The sequence below is a fragment of the Schistocerca americana genome, chromosome 2 (assembly GCF_021461395.2).
Source record: "Schistocerca americana isolate TAMUIC-IGC-003095 chromosome 2, iqSchAmer2.1, whole genome shotgun sequence".
NCBI lineage: Eukaryota > Metazoa > Arthropoda > Insecta > Orthoptera > Acrididae > Schistocerca > Schistocerca americana.
In genome coordinates this window covers 478870842-478889208 of record NC_060120.1, presented here as the reverse complement: position 1 = coordinate 478889208, position 18367 = coordinate 478870842, and the positions used below count along the sequence as shown (strand labels likewise).

Sequence of the window (18367 nt, the reverse complement as noted above, 5' to 3'; positions counted from 1 at the left end):
TCGGCATGAGAGTTAACAGCGCGACTTGTGTGTTCGAGGAGTGCTGTGGTGAGTGAGTTCAACACGTGGTGAAACCACGTCCAGACGTCGTGGGGTTGGGCGGCCATTCTTCATTACAGATGTAGGGCGTCGTAGGCTGACTGGTAAAACAGGACAAGTAGCGAACTGTGGTGGAACTAACATCAGACTGTTCAAAAAAATGGTTCATACGGCTCTGAGCACTATCGGACTCAACTTCTGAGGTCATCAGTCCCCTAGAAGTTAGAACTAATTAAACCTAACTAACCTAAGGACTTCACACACATCCATGCCCGAGGCAGGATTCGAACCTGCGACCGTAGCGGTCTCGCAGTTCCAGACTGCAGCGCCTAGAACATCAGACTGTAATGCTGAACAGAGCACAAGAGTGTCTGAACACACAGTGCACCGAACACTCCTAACGATGGGGCTCCGCAGCCGACGACCCACGCATGTGCCAGTGTTAACACCACGACATCGGGAACTACTACTGAAACGGGCACTTGACCATCGGCACTGGGCGGTGGCGCAGTGGCAGAGCATTGATGGTCTGATGAACCCCTATACCTTCTCCATCGTGTCGACGGGAGGGCGCGATCCGTCATCTTCCAGGAGAACCGCTCCTTGACACTTGTATCGCTGGACGAAGACAAGCTGGCGGCGGCTCCATTATGCTCTGGAGAACTTTCACATGGGCATCCATGGGTGCAGCGGAGCTCCTGCAAGGCACCATGACGGGCAAGGAGTATCGTATAATCGTTACAAATCATGTACACCTCTTCATACGGTCATGTTTACCGATGATAGTGGCATTTTCAACAAGATGCACAGTGTCACAAACCAGGAGTGGGTAGAGTGGTTCGAGAAACACAGTGGCGAGTTCCAGTTGATACGCTTGCCCTCAACTCTCCAGATCTGAACCCGATCGACAAAAATTGGGATGTGACTGAATGTGGCATTAAAGCTGATCTCCCTCCTCCCGGGAATTTACAGGATTTAGGTGCGTGTGTGTGTGTGTGTGTGTGTGTGTGTGTGTGTGTGTGTGTGTGTTCAGATATGGTGCCAACTGCCTTCAGCGACCTACCACGGCCTCACTGCTTCCATGCCACGACGCCTCGCACTGTTATCCGTGTCAGAGGTGGACATATTATCTATTAGGCAGGTGGTAAAACTGGATATTTGTGGTGAGTTCCTGTGAGACCAAGCTGCTGAGGTCATCGATCCCTAGGCTTATACACTATTCAACCTAGCTTAGACCAACTTACGTTAAGGACAACAGACATACCCATGTCCGAGGGAGGACTCGAACCTCCGCCCCGACGGGGGGAGCCACGCGAACCGTGGATAGACGCCCGAGACCGCGCGGCTACCCCGCGCAGCGTAGGCAGGTAGTCATAATGTTCTGCTTCATCAGAGTAGAATAGCAGGAGAAGGAATCGCCTGTCTTCATATCAGAGGAACCTATTCGGGGTTCACCTGAAGTAATTTAGGGAACTCACAGAAAACTAAAACCAGGGTAGTTGGCCAGATATTTGAATCCAAATCCTGTCAAATATATGTCCAGTGGTCCCGATACGCCTCGTCATTTCCAGTTCCGCGATCTGCGCCCCATGCTACGTTCGTCTGATGAGACTCTGTCGTCTGTCCGGAATTAAATAGGCTGGTCTCCTGCCAGGAAGAAATACAGAGTTCCGTCAATAAGAAGTCTTCCGACAAATTGCAATTCACGATGGAGTAATCCGTAAATGTGTGTCTTAATGACATACCGAGTGTAAGGAGCACTCCGAAAGTAAAAAGAAAAAAGTAGAATGCAGCTAATCACCATTATTTAAAACGTCGCGAACCTAATGAATTAAGAGAGTGACATTTAAATACCAAAGTCACGCAGATACCGACACCCAAGTTTAAATGTCACCATTTCGATTCGCTGCAACTTTTCTACAGAAAAACTTAAAAAATTGTGCGGCGATGTCGATGGAGAAGACGAAAACGAAGAAGCGCTGGGCCGTCTCAAGGGGGGGGGGGGGGGGGGGAGGACAACCATGCCATCGCCCACGGCGGCAAATTCGTCTTGCATAAATACAGAAATGTGAGAATAATTTGGAAACACAAATTATTCATAAAATCAAGGGTCTTGCTGAAAATTATGCGCTCCGATTTACGAAAAAAATGTCGATCCCACAAAAAATTGGAAATATTTATTGCCGAGAACATTGATACAGACAATGGTTCTATGCGTATATAAAATAAAAAGTGCGTATATAATCATATCATATTCTTTTACGCTTGTTCAAAAAGATGTTTCATTCGTCACACGTAGAACAGCACTGGTTGTTGTCTCGTTACCATAACGGTATCGTGAAATAGGTGACAGTGGGATCGAGTCAATGTTCGCGAATTAAAAAGGGGACTTAAAGTTTTAAGTATTTGATTGCTATTTATTTACTTAACAGTATTTGTACCAATCTTCCACAGAGTTCCACAAGTCTGTTTATAACATGGAGCAATTATAAACACAATAATACATTCACTATGGAATTGTACATTTTCAACAGTACGATTACGAAGATATTTCGAAATATGGCCTCTCTGTTTCTCTTTCATTTGTACTAGGTTTATGGATAACAATTTCAAATGCTGGTATTTGACGCACATTTTCTATTTACATTATTGTAAAAAAGTTTATAAAAAGTTATGAAGCCGATTGTGCATTGAAATGCCTTAGACGGTTTTTATAGTTCATATTTCTCGCAACAAAATGCAGATCTTGAATTACACATAATCCATTCAAAATGATAAGTTTGTCTGACATTAGCGTTAAAACTTCGAATGATTCATAAAAAGATGGAATTACGTTTGAAATGTTGAATAATTTGCAAATAAGTAAAATCAGCAGCAAAATATGGATATTTGCTTTTAGAGGTGTTAGGTAATGAATAATGAGTCTTAGGGATGTTTCGACTAGAGTTTACGGGGCAAATATTTTTGGGAGTTGGCAGCCGTGCACAGTAGATAAGCCGCGCTCAGTTGGCAGTTTCATTATGTAGCAAGAATGGTCGCTTGCTTTTTTTGTTAATAGCTAAGTAGCGAGTTAAGTGTTTCATATAGTGGTCGAACTGTGGATTGTGGAGCCAACATAGGTCTGTATGTGGTGCACTTACTAGAAACATATTTGATTTGCCAGACACAATTTACTTTCGTCTATTAACTTCGAACAATAATAATGTAGGCAAAGTCAGTTGTTTCACCGGCCGTATCATTCCTTTTGGAGGCTGTTCAGTAAAGACAATAACGATTGTGTTAAAAGTTGATAATTGTACATTCAGCTGGCAGAGGTAAGTTATTAGTTTGGTGTGAAAACGCTTTCTCACTGTGACGCGATGCGTTTTCATTAGGCTATAAGTTATTGCTAATTTTACAAACTGTTGGAATGTCTGAGGCAGCCAGTACAGGAAAAGGTGAACGGAAAGAGAATACGTAGACAAAACATTGAAATTTTCGTTAGGAAAAATTTTCCATTTTAAGATTTTGGTCAGAATGATGTAAGCACAAATGCAGATGTAGACGTAAATCAGAGCAAGCCTCCGGTAGATGAATAAGTACCTGCAACTTCGCAGGGTAAATATGACATTGTATACCAGCTCTCTTATGAATGTGAGACTGTTCCAGCTGATTCTAGCAAGTGTTCATCTGATATTCAAACTGTCAGTGACGTAGTTGATTCAGGTCCCGCAAAATGGCCCGACAAATTAGATGATTTTGTAGTAAACGTTAGTCAAAAGAGGGCCTCCGGAACAGATAATGGAATTCGAAAGCTGCCCTAGGAATGATTCTAATCGTCGCTTTACCTCTAAAATTACAGTTACAGTTTGTGCAATGGTGAAATTTTCAGCGTAAGTGGTTAGTTTATTCAATAAGTGCAAATGCTGTTTTTTTTGTTTCAGCTGTAATTTTTTTACGAACATCAAAATATTATTGACTTCTGGTTGTTAAATAGCTGGCAGCACATTTCTGAGACATTAGCTAGCCACGATAGGGCCCAAGTGCACTTAGATTCGCACCAAAAGTGGGTGGAGCTCGCCAGAAGATTAAAATTTGGGAATACTGTGGGTGCAGGAACTCTGTAGATATTGAATGCAGAAACTCGGCATTGGAAGGGTGTAATGGAACGCCTTATAGCAATTATCCAGTTTTTGGCTAGAGAGTGTCTCTTCTCTCACAACAATTGGAATTTCTTAAAATTGGTCGAATTATTGGTAAATATGATTCAGTTCTCGGCGAGCGCAGAAGGGGAAGAACGCGCAGTGAAAATACGTCTCGTCATTATCTGGGTAAAAACTTGCAAAATGAAACAATTCACATTCTCCATCGTAAATTTAAAAACAAAATATTGTCTTTATAGAGATCTGCTAGATATTATAGTTCAATTTTGGGCTGTACACCAGATATTCCCGGTGTTGAGCAAATGACAATGATAGTGCGTTTTGTGTATGCGACTTCTATAGACTACGACACGTGCGATGTAAATATTAGTGAACATTTTCTTGGATTTGTATCTGTAGGAGATACATCTGGTTTGTGGCTTACAGGGGCCAGAGCTATGATAACGGTTTTAACATGAAAGGCAAGAACACAAAAAATGCAAAAGAGGATTTTAGATACAAATCCTAAGGCAGATTATGTTCCTTGCAGTAGTCATTCCTTAAATCTAGTTGTAATGATGCTGCAAAAGCATAAGAGTACGCAGTTCCATTATTTTGTTTGGTGAGAAAAATTTATGATTTCTTTTCTGCGTCTACGCGACGTTGGGCAGTCCTGAATTATCGTATATCTACCCTAACGTTGAAGCCACTGAGTACGACAAAATGGCAAAGTAGGATCGATGCAATCGCTGCTGTCAACTATAACATAGGGATCTACGATGCCGTAGTTGAAATAAGCGAAAACGAAAATACCGACAGAATGGTTGCACATGAGTCATGTAGTTTGGCAAACCTTATTCGTGATTTTCGTTCCTTTGTTCACTGGTAATACGGTATGATGTATGACTCAATATCAATGTTGTCAGCAAACACCTACAAAATATTACCGCAAATATATCTAAAGCTGTTGACTTACTCGAAAAAATAACAAAAGCATTTCACAAAGTGCAGGGAGGACACCAAATTCCAAGATTTTCTGCTTCACGCTAAGAAGCTGGCAACCGAACTCGATACAGAAAACCCAGACGTAGGCGGTGCAACGTACATATGAAAGCGAAGGAAGAAGAAACAGTTTCAGTATGAGGGAGAAGATGAGAAAATTGAAGATCCAGAACTGCAGTACAAAGTAGATTTTTATTTTAAAGTACTGGATGTTATAATATGCGCACGGAGTGAGGATTTCAACAACTCAGAAGTCGCAGTGAGCTCTTTGATTGTTTGTGTGACATTAGTAAAATTAAGGACATGTCACCCGACGTTCTAAGTGAAAGGTGTTCCAACCTGTGCGACAGTTTTAGTCACGGAAGGCTAAGGACATCAGTCTTGTCAATTTTAAAGATGAACTTAAAGTAGTGTCAACGTTGGTGAAGCCAGAAGTTCGTTGGTGCCAAAGCAAGAAAAATGTCATGTAAGCCAAGTCTTTCACACATGTTTTTCATTAATTTTTCGTTTAATTGATTTATGTTTGTCACACTTTGCGTAGTGTGGATTTATTGTAGGCTTTGCGTACATTTGTTTTGTCTAATGGCGAAATAAGTGACAAATTGGTATCGATATTGACTATAATAACGGTAGATTATATCTAATATAAATATTTATCTTTCCTTGTCCCGGCCATTGTTCAATGCGCAGTGAATACACGTGCTTTTGTTTATTTGCCTTAATTATGTGCCGCATGTGAAGAGAAACGTCTCTGTACAAAGTGCCTTCAAGAACCTGCGATTTACACAACAGTTAATCAGTAAAACGCTCATCCTCTGATCAAGTTACTTAAAAAATTGCCGGTGACGTAAATTAATCTTCGTTGACGTATTAGTTTTGGCTTAAAATGTATTGCACCGCAAACGCATCACATGCTGCTGCTTTGATCTTATATACATTTTCACAGCAAACAGACGAATGAGTGTGATATGTGAAAGTAAGGCGGCAGGGGCGGAGGGGGGAAGCGGCGCTTGAAATTTTCGCACGGGGTGGCTAAATCCCTGGAACCGGCCCTGAGTATGCATTAATCACAGACCTGTTCCAATCATGGGAGAATTTTACAGAGATAACTAGTCGCTAAAGACAGATGTAAGTTTCCTCGGGAAGAATTTTTTCTGAAATTTGAAAATTTTGGTTTCAACGTCAAATGCAAGAATTTAAAAGTAACGGTGCTGCTCGCATATGCTCCTCACAAAGAAACCACACTTGCGATTTGACCAGTGATCTGTCAATGTAATTTACGGTACGTACAAATACATATAAGGAATCGTTCCTTCCGTTCGTAATAAACAAAACGAAAGGGAAGTTGTTGTATGGTACAGCGAAAAATACTCTAGCTGTCCACTTCAGGACATTTGAAAATTACTGGTGGTACAAAATTCATCAGCATAAGATATTACTTAGATGCATTTTAGATGTAATTATTTGAAAACTCATATTAACATTGATAAAATAACATTCAAAAACTATTATTCCAAGTTATGTTGAATTACTTCAGCATGGAATTGCTTATACTCATCGTTAGGTGGAATTATCTCAACGTTTCCGTAGTGTAGTGGTTATCACGTGCGCTTCACACGCGCAAGGTCCCCGGTTCGATCCCGGGCGGAAACATGATTTTTTTTTCTTTTAATTGATTCATGTATTGATTGCAATACATACCATTTACAAAACTTTTACATACGTCACTCGTTTTATTGAGCGCTCGGAATGAAAATAATTGTTCGGGTAATGGCCTAATTACAGTAGCGGTATTTACAAATTGCTATGGGAAAATAATCAAAAACGCTACCTGGATTTTTTTTTCCTTTTAATTGATTCATGTATAGATTGCGATACATACCATTTACAAAACTTTTACATGCGTCACTCGTTTTATTGAGCACTCGGAATGCAAATAATTGTTCGGGTAATGGCCTAATTACAGTAGCGGTATTTACAAATTGCTATGGGAAAATAATCAAAAACGCTACCTGATCGATAAAAAGGTACTAATCGTTATTGCACTACCTTGTAATCATCATCTTGTGTTGCGAGGTGTGTAATTTAAGCAGCACTAAGCCTTTTCATTGCATTTAAAGGAATTTTAGGCTGTCTGATTCTTTGTTGTTCTAGTCATTCCTTCTCTTTGAGAGCTTCCTCTAATTACGAACAACAGTTAACTCTTTTGTTATTTCGACATTGTATTCGAGCGCTGCGGTTAAGATGAATAATTCGCTCTCGTAAAGCGTCAATACAGATCGTCACTGTGGCGAGTAAGAAGCAGTCCCCACGGTTGGAGCGCAGACTGCTAGGTTGGTAACGCCACATGGTGTTGAAAGTATGCCAGTGGGATGGGAAGACAGTGCAAGTCGTGAGAGCAAAACTAAAGGCCTGGCGAGCACTGGCGACTTGTTTGTGGCAAGAGTGAAACGCGGTGGCTGGATACTTGCGTGCACACCTGCTGTCAAACTGTAGCGGCGATCTAAAAGACGCGACCTGCCCTATTTCACTTGCGACGCGATAGTAGCAGATGTTGAATGAATCACAGGCAATGGCATGGGCTCGCTCTCGCATTCTGTTGCAGACAGACAACGTCTGTTGCCAGCATCATGTCTGCTGACTAGAGTTGCGATATGGATGACATTGTAAGTTGCGTTTTCGATTCAAGAAGACTAATTGTAGAAGCGGAAAATAGGCCAGCTGTCTACAATAAGAAATTTAAAAAAATACAGTGATCACAGTTTGAAACAGAAACTATGAGGAGAAGTGTGCTGCTGCAGCATCATTTGGAACTGGATTGAACTGCTTGGACCAGGAAAGTTTCATAGTTCACTATTTTAATTCATTCGCCATTGCCACAATTTAAATTTTGTCATATGGTCAAGGTACTGATGCGAGTGGAGTCACAAAGTAATTTGCAAAATAACACCTTATTTGCATGCCACACGTATCAGCTCTTATTCCTATAGGCTCACAGCTTTGCTGAAGGCATCCCTGTGACTCGTCCTTGATCGGTCACCGTGATTTTTTCTTGCGAAATTGTGTAGAATACAACACGCTTTTATGATAATGTCTGAAAAACGGACATCCACATCAATAGAGCGATGAAATATGTACCACTTGTTACCCTAAATCCCAAAAGTACATTCCACCATTACACGAGAACCACAAAAACATTAATTAAGAACATGCTGTTTCATTGTCAGGTTTCTCGTAGAAAAAGGTCGTGAAATGTGTTTATATAGTACAAATACTACATCTCCCGCAAAATTTAAAAGGCCGGAGTTATCCTCCTTACTCGCCGTGAAGGAATTATTGAGGACTTGGAACGTATGACTGATTTGCTTTCAGTCTTCGACAGGTGTTAGATTTCTTGCAATACATTAGTATGCTCACTGGTGCCTTGTGAGTCCACGTCTGTGAGGTGAAATAGTACTCAGCGCCCACTGCACCCTGTCGAAAAAAATTACTGTAATTAAAAGCTCTTAGCCACTGACAGCAGTTTTTTTCAGTCATACATGTCTTCCGTCCACAGCACCTGTGCAAGTTGGAAAGTCAGTTCTGTCTAAAAACTTTTTGGCAATCAGTAATCATCCAGTCGTCTTGAGTTTTTCTGCCATATGATGAACCTGTAGACATTTACATAACTGCTAATAACGAGGACAAAAATTTTCCTTTAATGCTTGTCCCCATGCCGTGGGACAAAAACATTACGCGAAAGTAGAAGTACTGAACGTGATGAAGGATACCAGATATTATCAGCTTTCACCAATTTTTCCGTGGCAGTCGAACATGCGTCATAGCAGCACCACTCAAGCAACTTATTCTCCAACTTCATTTTTCGGCCGTATTCGTCAAATGTCCTAAATGAAACTTAACCTCCACAAACTGCGCCGCTGTGCTGATAACGACAACAAGAACTCAGAAACTTGGTTTTGCCGTTTTCACAGGAAACAGGTTCGCCAATTTTACTTATAGTAGCGGTGTTCTTGATGTATCTGATCAGTGACGTAAAAGGGCAATAAAAGTATGCTTACCTGAATGCCACTGCTAAGCGCTCCACAGGTGGTACATATTTCCGCCAGACTTCCTCCATGTCATGTCTTATTTTGTTATTTTAGGTCCTATTGATTGAAGCATTGAGTCCAAGCTATTCAAGGACTGAAGGAATTTATTCGGGTGCTTTCGTAACTCTTCGTGTAATTTGTAAAACCGACCTTTCAACAGTCTTTGACTTAACAACTGGATGCAGCCAGTAACGGTATTTGTGCTGTTGTGTCTTCGTCAGAGTAAACTCGCCACCAAACAAGCTGTTTCTGTGAAATCCTTGGCGCCACTGAGAGTACTCGAGATTTTCCTGTAACAGTGTGCTCTCCTTAATGTGCCCAGCGACAGGGGTTGTTCAATCGCGTCAACTGAAAGATCGCCTGTGCTCGCCCAGCCTAACTTGGTAATTGTAAACGATGGGGATACACCAAATTTCAGGCTTGAAACTAACGCATTTCTTATATTAAATATATATTCTTACACTAAATAAGCCAATTTTGACATAATAACTTAAAGGGCATCCTAAGGTAATTAAAACTTTGCTATCATAATTGCAGTTAACTGTTTATATTAAGAAACAAAAATGATAATTAATATTCTGCCGACGATGTATGGCTCTTCCCGGAGTCACACGAAGTATACTAGAGCTTCCCGCTGTGTGCCAAACTGTTCAGTCTGTTTATATGCATTCCAGATCTGGTCTCTTGTGCCGCCAGTGCTATTGATTTTAAGAAATTTTTTATATTGATTGTATCGAATTAATTGATTAATTGTGTGTGAACTATTTTACGGTGTACGTTAATAAATGCTCCGTAAATACTATTTAAAGTAGAATAGAAATCTGCAAATCCACCTGTAGCTGCATAGTTGGACTATCCACACCTCTGAACAATTCCAGTACATTACGAGAACTGCTACAACCTACATCTGTGAGAACTTTTCTGTGAACGGATGGTGGGAAGTTCTGCATGTCGATTTACTGAGGTAATCCAGGGAAGGGTTGTCTTAAAACTCGTAGTGCCGGTGAATAAGAGTGAGCAGTCATACTGTAAGTCGCCTGTACCACCTTCTACTAGAGACTTGTGGCTCGACTGAGAAGTATTTATGGAGGTTAAGCACTACAGGGGGGTCTCGCATCTTCCTAGGTCTTCCAATACTCCGTTTCACTGGCTTGCAGCTTTGCTATTGTGCTATCACACATCCTATTTAAATGTCCCTCCAACTTCCTTGCGTCATCTTTGTTTCCCATTCAGCCCTTCTTTCTTATTTTTGAATCTTATAGCCATGTGTTTCTATTCTAGTTTTTTTCTTTCAGGCTGCATTGAACGGTATCTGAACCATGCGTGTGGCTATGTCGGTTCCTGTGCTTGAGGAAATTCTTTGCCTAGCGTTGCTTGGCTGCAGCTTTCTTGGCGCCCCGTGTGGTGGCGCCTGGGACGGCTCTGCAAGCTCACCTCAAACGTGATGCCTGTGGTTTGGCTTGTTTTGATGGAGCCCCACCTGGTGTAGCGGCTTGCACCTCGGGATGCACTTCCGCATACAGAGGAGTTGCAACTTCGTCCTGCCTGTGCAGTGACGGGCCATACTCTGGAGTTGAACTTTGGGCGTGTTCGTTCTGCTTTGGGTGGTGGACTTGGTCGCATACACTGTCTGTGATTATCTTCTGCCTGATACAGAAACGACAGTGAGCAACTTTTTGTGGACTTTAAGTCACGAACAGCACTGTGTAGTCATTCTGAATGTCGTTGGTTATTTTGGCATTAGGCCGATGCCTTTGTGTGGCTCACTGGCGATAAGAATCTTTCTAAAACAAGTAGGCCTACTTTTCAGTTTCATGAGGGGTATGTGTTTTCTGGATTTAACTTCAGTGTCTATTATTGTGTCCTGTATTTAAGTGCCTTATTATACGAGGCAAGCTTTTTTAAGTAAGTACCGCTTTGAAATTAAAAAAAAGACGTGCTAAGATATCTCAATAATTTTATTTTCACATGAAAGCCTGCCGGCCGTGGTGGTCTTGCGGTTCTCGGCGCGCAGTCCGGAACCGCGCGACTGCTACGGTCGCAGGTTCGAATCCTGCCTCGGGCATGGATGTGTGTGATGTCCTTAGGTTAGTTAGGTTTAAGTAGTTCTAAGTTCTAGGGGACTGATGACCTCAGAAGTTAAGTCCCATAGTGCTCAGAGCCAGCCACATGAAAGCCTGTACCGTAATCTACTTTTCTACATAATTTCCGTCAATATTGAGGCACTTGTCCTAACGTTGTACCAGTTTTTGAATACCCTCCTCACAGAAGTCTGCCGCCTGACTTGTTAACCATTGCATCACCACTGTTTTGACTTCATCGTCTTGAAGACGCTGACCGCCCAGGCGTTTCTTCAAGTGCAGGAACAGATGGTAGTCACTGGGCGCAATATCGGGGCTGTACGGAGGATGATCTAGACCTTCGCATCGAAAAGATGTGATGAGATCTTTGGTCTGATTCGCCACATTCGAACGGGCATTGTCTTGCAGCAAAACGATGCCCTTGCTCCACTTCCATGGACTGTTACTTTGATTCTGGTGTGACGTGGTAGCGCTCAAGGAAAGTCAATGCACTGTCTAAACGTTTGGTTTTGTGCACATCCGTCAACATTTTCGGTACCCAACGTGCACACAATTTTCGGTAATTCAAGTGCTCGGTCACAATGCCATACAAAAAACTACGACAAACATTAGGACAGTCATCCGGCAAGGAGGAAATCGTAAAGCGTCTATTTTCTCTCACCTTATTGTCCACTTTCCGCACCAAACTTTCATTAACGACCGAAGGACACCCACTCCGTTGTTCATCATGCACATTTGTGCGGCCATCTTTAAATGCTCTCACCCACTTTCTTACCATTCCATCACTCATAATGTTTTCTCCGCAAACTGCCAGATCTCACGATGAATATGGATCGCTTTTAAGCCTTTAGCACAAAGAAATCTTATAACAGCCTGTACTTCGCAGTCGGCGGGACTCACGATTATCGGAGGCATCTTAAACTCTCAGTACACAACGTAAACAAGGAAGAATCAGACTGTAATGGCGTCAGTGCGTAGATTAAGATACACGCTTTCATGTAAAAATAAAAGAATTGAGATATCTTGGCACGCCTTTTTTTTAATTTCAAAACGGTACTTACTTAAAAAACACGCCTCGCACACACATCAAAAAAATGTTTTGCATCATCCGGTTCCTAGAACTCCCGAAGATAGTCGTTGACTGTGGATATTGTACCACAGTCACAATCCCTTTGACTGTTCAGAGATGTCACTAAACCCGCCCAAAGATGTAAACAACCATGCATGAGCGGCGCCTAGTAGACGGATGGGGCCCGACAGCCGATCAGTTCCTCATTCCACCAGGAGGAAGGCACACGGCTCGTGTCGTCTGTAGTTCAATAATGCCTAAACGGTCAATACCGCGGTTCGGTCGCGTCCGCATTGTTACTTTGTGCCACTAAGGGCTCTCAACAAGGGAAGTGTCCAGGAGTCTCGAAGTGGACCAAAGCAATGTTGTTTTGACACGGAGGAGATACAGAGAGAGAGAGAGAAACTGTCAATGACATGCCTCGCTCAGGCAACCCAAGGGCTACAACTGCAGTGGATGACCGCTACCTACGGATTATGGCTTGGAGGAACCAAGACAGCAGCGCCACCATGTTGAATAATGCTTTTCGTGCAGTCATTGATGCATGATGCGCATCTTCACTCCCAACGTCCATGGCGAGGTCCATATTTGCAACCACAACACCAAACAGCGCGGTACAGATGGGCCCAACAACATGCCGAATGGACCACTCAGGATTGGCATCACATTCTCTTCATTGATGAGTGCCGCATATGCCTTCAACCAGACAATCGTCGGAGACGTGTTTGGAGGCAACCCGGTCAGGCTGAACGCCTTAGACACACTGTCCAGCGAGTGCAGCAAGGTGGAGGTTCCCTGCTGTTTTGGAGTGGCATTGTGTGGGGCCGACGTACGCCACTAGTGATCATGGAAGGCGCCATAACGACTGTACAATACGTGAATGTCATCTTCCGACCGATAGTGCAACTCTATCGGCAACATATTGGCGAAGCATTCGTCTTCAAGGACGACAATTCGCGCCCCCATCGTGCACATCTTGTGAATGACTTCCCTCAGGATAACGACATTGCTCGACTAGAGTGGCCAGCATGTTCTCCAGATAAGAACCCTCTCGAACATGCCTGGGATAGATTGAAATGTACTGTTTATGGACGACGTGACCCACTAACCACTCTGAGGGATCTACGCCGAATCGCCGTTGAGGAGTGGGACAGTCTGGACCAACACTGCCTTGATGAACTTGTGGACAGTTTGCGACGAGGAATACAGGTATGCATCAATGCAAGACGACGTCCTTGGACCACCACCTCTGAAGGTCTCGCTGTATGGTTGTACAACACGCAATGTGTGGTTTTCATGAGCAATAAAAAGTGCGGAAATGATGTTTGTGTTGATCTCTATTCCAATTTTCTGAACAGGTTCTGGAACTCTCGCTACCGAGGTGATGCAAAACTTTTTTTGATGTGTGTATTTATTTTTGTATTTGATACTAGCTGGCCAAAGGGCTCAATTGTTTGTCGTCATGTTTATGTGGTTATTGAGGTTCTGCTTACTGACTGTCATTAACTTGCTGTGTAAATTTAATTTGTACTCTGAGTGATTGTGGTAGAAATGTCGAGCAACTGTCTGAGAAGTCGGCAGAAATCTAACTATTACTGCATTTGCCTAATTTGTATCCTTAAGACCATTCGTTTGTTTGGGATTTCGTTGCTTATGAAAGTGCTCGGTGAACCACTCTGTCAGTTTCGCTGACGAGTATGTTTTAAATTTTCTGTTTTTACGATTATGCATAATAATCAAATAGGAATTACTTTTGATGCTTCACAGCCGTGTATGTAAAGTTAAAAAGCAAAATTCCATTTCACAAACTTGTACATTATTTTCAATTCACTGCCTACTATGAATATCCTTATTAAATCATTTAATTCTCTTTGGCTGCTTCATAGCCATGTATGCAAAGTTATATTTTCATTTATTTACGTATTTATGTATTTATTTGTTTACTTTTTGTCTGTGTGACTGAAATTCGTTCATCCAAAAGCGTGCTTGAATTTCTTTCATCCAAAAGCCTGTTTCACAGATGTGTGCAATATTCTAAATTTTCTGGTTTCAGTGAATTTGCACATTAGTGAAACAGCAGTTCCTTTTGGTCGCTTCACAACTGTGTATGTAGAGCTTTAAAATTTTAATTCTAATTTTCTCGTCTCGTGATTGAAATTTATTGGTGCAAATGTCTGCTTTGCAGACGGCTACATTATTTCCGATTTCTGCATTCTCTTATTGTGCAAACTAGTAAGGTAACAATTCCTTCTGCTTGCTTTTCAGTGTGTAGGCTTTTTTTGTACGTACTGATGCTACTGTCGGTTTTCTGTTCCGTCCACTTCACAAACGCATATATATTATTTCCTGTGTCAGCTATTTGCCATGTGCACTACAGAATCTGAGTAAATTTTGATAAATTTTTGAGTGTTTCTCAGAACCTAACAGTTTGTTTTGAAACTCGGCGTCTGTGACGAACAAATATCACTTGCTTTTGTAATTAAAAAATCACACTCTGGGGTAAACAATAAATAATTTTACTACAAACAGTATCTCATTTTCGATTGGCATTGTACTATTCCCAGATCATGTTCTTCCCAATTCAGTATCTGTTTAGTCTTATCTATTTATCGTTGTTACAGTTATAAACGATATCACAACGTAATAAAAAAGAAAGATATGTTCAGCTGGCTTATTATCAGCACTAATTTTTAATCTGTGTGGCTATTTTCTTGTGACTTGTCATTACGTCGGTTTTGAAATCAGTAGACTGTAGTAAGATCAGATCTGATTTAATTTATGAATAGCGAATTGAACCTGTTTTCTGTGTCACCCACAACAAATATAACATCAAAAATAAGCATATGTGACGACCCTTTGTTACCACCTTCTTTTTCTTTGGGTTACCAATTACAAAAATCACTAAATTGTCCCTCAGCAATACGAAGACCAGCATGTCGAAGTTCTCATGTGACCATAACGTAGGCTGCGTCAAAATAGAGATTTATTTCAGTTCCAGTGCAGTCGTCCTGTTCCATAGTATCCTAACTTGGATTATAATACAGTTATCGTCCAGCGAAGGCTGCAGATGATCATGTGCTCTGCGAATTATGAAGTGCTCTGCTTCAGCTTTACATACGTTGAATATTTGGAAACAGTTCTGATTGTTAAACTAAATCAACGATTTTTAGGTAGTAACGCTTTCGGCAGTCCAGTTGCTGCTTAATATGGTGATTACATTCACTTACACTATGATAGTTCTAATATTAAACATCTTTACATGCACAGTTTAGTAGGTGGGCGCATTTTGAGAAGTGTAGCATCGTGCACAGACTCGACTGACTAACGTATCCGGGATGTGAGTGGCCTGTAGAGTGAAGACGGATGCCTCCCATTACGGTAGGAGATTGAACTGCAACCCCTGGTAGCAGAAGAGCAACGACACACAGCCAATGTAACACGTAGAGGCCACGAGGTGAGGTACTGCACGAAAGTTCCAAGCAGCACAAAGCAACGCAAGTCAGAAATAGAGGTCATAGGTCACATGCACAAATCAGTCAGATGTGCTTCAGACAATACAGGAGAGCTGTGCAATTAAATACAAGAACAGCAGGTGTAATGTAGATACAGCAGCCCCTTAGTACTTTCACATTGAAGGGAGAGAGAAGAACATTGATGACTTACACTCAGTGGCACTTGGAAAACTTACCTTTACATCTCTGGCTGAACACAGAATTCAAATAATTAACTTGCAACTCCTAAAGATAAGAGTATTAGAGCTGATGAAAATGCACAGTTGGCTGATAATATAGTGGAATCACCTTTCTTTTCCAGAAACAGACCGACTGCTTACGGTCCACCTCACAGTATTACAGTACCTTAATGAGGGTAGCTTTTACTGTCGATTTAGCACTGGAAGATGAAGAGCTTAGAGCAACAATTTGTTTACCGATAGGACTAATGAAAATACGACGCATATCAGAATGAGTGAATAATATGTATTGCCGAAAGTTATACCACTGAAAACTTTTGTAATAACGTGAGATTCGCAACATCTACCAGAATTTTCTATTAATGGCATGCATTTTGAAGCACGGCCATACATTTCTTTTGCCTGAGAAGTAGCGTTTTATTTTACTATTGGCCGTATAATGTATTTACTGTTGACAACAGTGGACTTTTATTTTATTTGACACCACAGTAAGAGCAGTGCCATGTAGGCTATAGTAAATAAATGTGTGTTACCTGAAGATGATCTAAATCTATAACAAATAAAGAATTATTTGTTCAACATTCTTGGCAGTATTGAAATATGAATTTTTCAGCTTTTTGAATGTTCTGTTAAGAATGTCTGTAATTATCTGTACGGAACGGAAACGGCACCCATTATGTTAGTAACCCATGGATTGCATTATGCCCAGCCCACTGTTATCTAATAACTACGACAGCACATCAGTTAGGAACTGTAGAAAATTGTGAATATCTGGAGTATCATCAATAAAACCGGCTCCATTGACGCGATTGTTGAAAAGCTGACACCCCACGATGGCAGATTACCTCCCTCAGCCAGTGTTAATTTTCCATTGATCAGTAGCGGATATTGCGAAGGTTAATGTGTGCATGTTTTGTAGATGATGATTCATCTGTAAACAAAATCTTGCACAGTAATGCCAAGTTACTTAGCAGCTTTCGTAGACATCATTTGTAGAATTGTAGCCGACCACAAAACACATTGATAAAGAGGATGTTGATGGAGCAAAATGTGGAAAGAATGAAATGTGTTGGAATGTAGTGTGTGATAGATGAACCATCTGCTCTTTTTGTCAATCCAAGGTCGATTGTAAGCATTCAGTCAGTTGCTTCAGATGGTAGTCTCTTCGTTCATCATAATGTAAGCTTTTACATTATAAAAGCTGGATCCGCTGTAACGAAACACCCACTTTTCACTACAACATAAAATTGCTTGAAATTACCAGTCCTTTTTCACATCAGTCAGCACATTCATTCCACTGCATTTTATTGCTGCACGTTGCGGATGGAAACATGGTCCTGGAACTAGCTGCAGACGTCAGTCCCACTACCGACACCACTTGTAATGGCCGGCAGTGGGAAGCCTCCACGGTAGGTTGTGGGACTGAGTCTTTAGCGTCAAACAATCCAGGTAGTATTCCGCCTTAAGCCGATCGGGGTAGCAGTGGAGTGGTGTGTAGTTGCTTGGTAGTTGTCCAGCGCGTCAAATTGAAAACGTTATAGGTAGAATGTTCGTTTATCACTCGATAAGCTGCATCAGTCTTGATTATGCTCGGAGAGGTCAGCGTCCCCATGATGTAACTTGTACGTTAGCTGTGAGGAGGCGCGACTGTTGCGTGCGGCATTCCGCAAGGACGCTCACCCCAGCAGTGGGCGCCAAGAAGTTTGTCGACTCTGCAGACTAAAGCTGTCCTTAACACGGGACGAGGCAGCTAACGTTGACGTGATCGCGGCCGGGACATCCGACCTCACGGGACACAGCGCCGTCGGCGCAAGGGGCGAGCTGGTTAGTGTGATCTGCGCCCTCCAGCGGCAGTTGTCGGCTTTGTTTGGCTCGCAAACCACGCAGTTTCCTTGCGAAAATGGACGCGCTTAAAATAGCTGCGTAAACTCTGTTGCGACTTTCGAAGAAAGTACAGCTGTACAGCGATCTGAGGTACATACTTGTAGAAGTTATTCGTTAATTCAGTTGAATTTTTCTCCTATATTCTGTTTTAAATCCAATATAGTTAAGGAAAAATGTCTAATGTCAGTTTGTACATGCATAATATCCATGTTCTCGATGCTGCATTGACCACCAACTCTGAAACAACGTAGTTCTTTGCACAGATTTCAAGTTCGAGATTCGTTTCGTAATTTCATTGTAATGGAAGAGGTGATTTTTTTGAACCTTCTCACGCTCACTGAAAAAGATATTTACTAGCAAGATATATAATGACATGTCCTCTAGTATTACAG

The 18367-nt window shown here is 41.7% G+C and overlaps 1 non-coding gene across 1 annotated transcript; it reads left to right on the top strand.

Annotated features, from left to right (window-relative positions):
• Positions 1-6742: 6742 nt before the first annotated feature.
• Trnav-cac lies at positions 6743-6815 on the top strand. The gene has a single exon. It is a non-coding gene; the product is annotated as a tRNA-Val (tRNA).
• Positions 6816-18367: the final 11552 nt, after the last annotated feature.